Raw genomic sequence first — 5,029 nt, 5'->3', positions numbered from 1 at the left:
ATATATATATATATATATATATATATATATATATATATATATATATATATATATATATATATTATTTTAATTTTAATTTTAATTTCTAATAATAAGGGTATGTTAGCGAATGTTGTAAGGGTGTAAGTCGAAATTCTGTCCGCGTAACGCTACGCTATTTTTAATCATTGTAAGTTATGTTCAACCTTTTTACATTAATGTCTCGTAGCTAAGTTATTATTATGCTTATTTAAAATGAAGTAATCATGATGTTGGGCTAAATATTTAAATTTGGGTAATTGGGCTTTGTACCATAATTGGGGTTTGGACAAAAGAACGGCACTTGTGGAAATTAGACTATGGGCTATTAATGGGCTTTATATTTGTTTAACTAAATGATAGTTTGTTAATTTTAATATAAAGATTTATAATTGGACGTCCCTATAAATAACCATATACACTCAATAGGACACGATGGGCGGGATATTTATATGTACGAATAATCGTTCATTTAACCGGACACGGGGATGGATTAATAGTCTATGGAATTATTAAAATAGGGGTGAAATTATGTACAAGGACTCTTGGCATAATTGATAACAAAGTATTAAAACCTTGGGTTACACGCAGTCGATATCCTAGTGTAATTATTAAACAAAGTATTAAGACCTTGTTACAGTTTAAGTCCCCAATTAGTTGGAATATTTGACTTCGGGTATAAGGATAATTTGACGAGGACACTCGCACTTTATATTTATGACTGATGGACTGTTATGGACAAAAACCAGACGGACATATTAAATAATCCAGAACAAATGACAATTAACCCATGAGAATAAACTAAAATCAACACGTCAAACATCATGATTATGGAAGTTTAAATAAGCATAATTCCTTTATTTTCATATTTAATTGCACTTCTAATTATTGCACTTTTATTTATTGCTATTGTATTTAATTGCACTTTTATTTATTGTCATTGTATTTAATTGCACTTTTAATTATCGTACTTTTTAATTATCACAAGTTTATTTTATCGCACTTTTATTTATCGCAATTTCATTATCGTTATTTACTTTACGCTTTAAATTAAGTCTTTTATTTATTTAATATTTTACATTAGGTTTTAACTACGATTAAAAGTTTTAAAAATCGACAAACCGGTCATTAAACGGTAAAAACCCCCCTTTTTATAATAATAATATTACTTATATATATTTGTATTTTTATAAATTAAAACTAATATAGCGTTAAGCTTTGTTTAAAAGATTTCCCTGTGAATCGAACCGGACTTACTAAAAAATACACTACTGTACGATTAGGTACACTGCCTATAAGTGTTGTAGCAAGGTTTAGGTATATCCATTCTATAAATAAATAAATATCTTGTGTAAAATTGTATCGTATTTAATAGTTTTTCGTTGTAAAATATAAGCTATTTCCTATACACCTCGCATCACATCAAGTATTTTTGGCGCCGCTGCCGGGGAGGCTTTTCTGCTTAAACACCGGAAGCGCAACGCTATATATAAAAAAAAGATTTTTATTAATTTTTAGTTTACTTTTATAAAAATAAGTTTTTGTAAAAATACGTTTTAAATATTCAAAAATATAAAAAGAAAAATATAAATATAAATATTTTTAAGAGTTTGTTAAATATATAAGTTCTATAAAAGTTTCTTTATCTTTATTTTATAAAAAAAATAAGTTTTATATAATTTATATAAATATATTATAATTATATAAAACAGAAAATTTAAAACAGAAAACTGAAAAAAAAAATATTAAAACTCGAGGCCCGTACTGTAGCAGCCCGTAACCTGGCCCAAAACCCTGGCTCATGCGATCGCATGAGCCCGAAAGGCAATTTCTCATGCGATCGCATGAGTGTGTCTGACACGCCAACAGGAAACCCTATTCTGCATTAATTACGGAGTATATATTATTATTATTATCTAAACCCTAATTAGGGTTGTTTTTTTATATTAATATTTAGTTTAAGTTTTTATTAATTAATTTATATATTTAGTTTAATTAGTTTTAATAAATTACAAAATTAATAGTTTTATAAAATAAATAATATAAAAATAATATTTTTATAAAAATTGTACTTTTTACAACTTTAAGTTTATTTTTATATTTTGTACCCCTTTTTATCGTTTTAGCGTAATTTTTGTATTTTTCGCTCGTATTTAGTTTTAAGATATAGTTTTTACCATAGTTATTTTTACTTCTAGATTTTTAAGATTTGCCGTAAAATCCCTTAAGTGCTTTTTCTTTAGACTAAGATATAGGTGTTTTAGAATTTTGCGACGCCGTTTTTTTTATATTTTAGTACCTTTTTAAGTTATTGCCATTTGGGATATAGTTTTTTTTTAAGCTTTAATATTTTTAGACGCAACTTTTAATTCTTAGTTTTTAGTTCCTTTTTAAGTTTCGACGCGCTACTTTCTTATTTTTATTTTTCGACGCCTATTATTTTTCGCCTTTTTATTTTTCGACGTTTTTCGACACGCTCTTTTTCTTTCTTATTTCTCGCCATTCTAGTTTTTAGGACATAGAATTTTCTACTTCTTTTCTAAATTTCTTTAAATTACAAAAATTTATTTTAAGTGGTTAAATTGATAGACATTAAAATTTTCTGGTTCGTAGTAATAGTTGGATTTGTACGTGGACCGGGTTATTGGAGCCAAACAGTACTCAATTATATTGAGACCAAACGAATCCTGCCCCTCTGCTGCATCTTTTGGCTATTCGAAACGTGGGCAAAATCAGAAAAGTCTATTAATTTGATAACTTATATAATTTTTCTTATTTTTATAACTAATAGGATATTCAGTGAATGCACCGAGCAAAACGTTCACCACCTTTTGTACGTTCACCACCTGTAACTCGATCAAGACATCTAGCAAATATTGTCGCCGTTGATTTTTCTTTAGAATCGTCATCTAGTCGACCAAGTACTTCAATTCAAATTTTCGATAATCCATTTTTTAAACCCGACCTCACAATTGAGAATCCGGAGAATATTCAGGGACAATTCGTAGATCCTGAACCACTAATCTTTCCTCCGGAACCACCAATCATTCAAACAGAAATTGTCGAGGAACCAACCATTAAATCAGAATCCTATAGTGATTCAGATTCAACAAATTCAATCATGGAGAATCTGGAACCTCTAAGTATGAAAGACCGAATGAGAGCTAAACGCACTGGTCAAGGTCACGCAATTACTCAATCAGACATTAATGCGCCAAATTATGAAATCAAAGGACAAATTCTACACATGGTGACTAATCAATACCAATTTAGTGGTGCGCCGAAGGAAGATCCAAATGAACATCTTCGTACCTTTAATAGGATCTGCACTCTATTTAAAATAAGAGAAGTGGAAGATGAACAGATATATCTCATGTTATTTCCCTGGACTTTAAAGGGGGAAACCAAAGATTGGTTGGAATTGTTACCTGAAGGGGCGATTGATACATGGGACGTTTTAGTTGAAAAATTTCTTAAACAATTCTTTCCGACATCTAAAGCCGTGAGACTTCAAGGAGAAATTGTTACGTTCACACAGAAACCAAATGAAACTCTATATGAGGCTTGGACCAGATTTAGAAAGTTATTGAGAGGATGACCGCAACATGGTTTAGACACCTGTCAAATAGTACAAATATTCTACCAAGGATGCGACATCACTACAAGGAAAGACATAGACATAGCAGCTGGTGGTTCCATTATGAAGAAAACAGAAACTGATGCTTATAAAATTATTGATAACACTGCTTCCCACTCACATGAGTGGCATCAAGAAAAAGATATCGTTAGATCATCTAAAGCAGCTAGAGCCGATTCTAGCCATGACTTAGATTTCATTTCTGCAAAGATAGATGCTGTCGAGAGACGAATGGAAAAGATGACTAAAGATATCCACTCAATACGAATTAGTTGTGAGCAGTGTGGAGGACCACATTTGACAAAAGATTGTCTCAGTATTGAACTAACAATGGAACAAAGAGAGAATGTTTCATATCTAAACCAAAGGCCTGGAAATAATTATCAGAATAATTATCAACCGCCAAGACTGATCTACAATCAAAACCAAAATTATAATCGAAATGTTCCATACAACAACCAACAAGGTCCTAGTAATCAACAAGTATCCAATAATACATACAACCAGCAAAGACCTAATTTTCAAAACAAACCACCACAAACTGATGATAAAAAGCCGAATTTAGAAGATATGATGACGAAGCTAGTTGAATCTCAAACTCAGTTTTTCACATCTCAGAAACAAACCAATGAACAAAATGCTCAAGCATTTAGAAATCAACAAGCTTCTATTCAAAATTTGGAACAAGAAGTAAGTAACCTAGCAAGGTTAATAGGTGAAAGAAAACCGGAAAGTCTACCTAGTGATACAAATGCTAACCCCCGGAATGAAACAGCTAAAGCCATTACCACAAGAAGTGGTATTACACTTAAACCACCTGAAATACCTGTAATTTCTGAGGAAGCTATTCCTACTCCATAAGAACCACAACCTGATCAAGATAAGGAAAAAGAACCGGTAGTTGAAAAGGTTAATGAAGATAACACAGTTAAAGCTAAACCTTATGTTAAACCATACCAACCACCACTTCCTTACCCGAGTAAAATGAGAAAAGAGAGACTTGAAACCAAGCAATCCAAATTCTTGGATATGTTTAAACAGATAAATGTAAATCTTCCTTTCATTGATGTGATTTCAAGAATGCCTAGATATGCTAAATTTCTGAAAGATCTAATCACAAATAGAAAGAAAATGGAAGAACTCTCGGCTGTTACTATGAATGCTAATTGTTCTGCAGTGCTGTTGAATAAGATACCAGAAAAATTATCAGATCTAGGAAGTTTCACAATTCCATGTTTTCTGGGTAGTCTTAGTTCAATAGAAGCATTGGCAGACTTAGGTGCTAGTATAAATCTGATGCCGTATTCATTATACACTAAACTAGACCTTGGAGAATTGAAACCAACAAGAATAAGCATACAACTAACCGATCGA

Source organism: Rutidosis leptorrhynchoides, chromosome 3, assembly GCF_046630445.1.
Source record: "Rutidosis leptorrhynchoides isolate AG116_Rl617_1_P2 chromosome 3, CSIRO_AGI_Rlap_v1, whole genome shotgun sequence".
In the NCBI taxonomy this organism is placed as follows: domain Eukaryota; kingdom Viridiplantae; phylum Streptophyta; class Magnoliopsida; order Asterales; family Asteraceae; genus Rutidosis; species Rutidosis leptorrhynchoides.
This window is presented reverse-complemented; position numbering follows the sequence as displayed.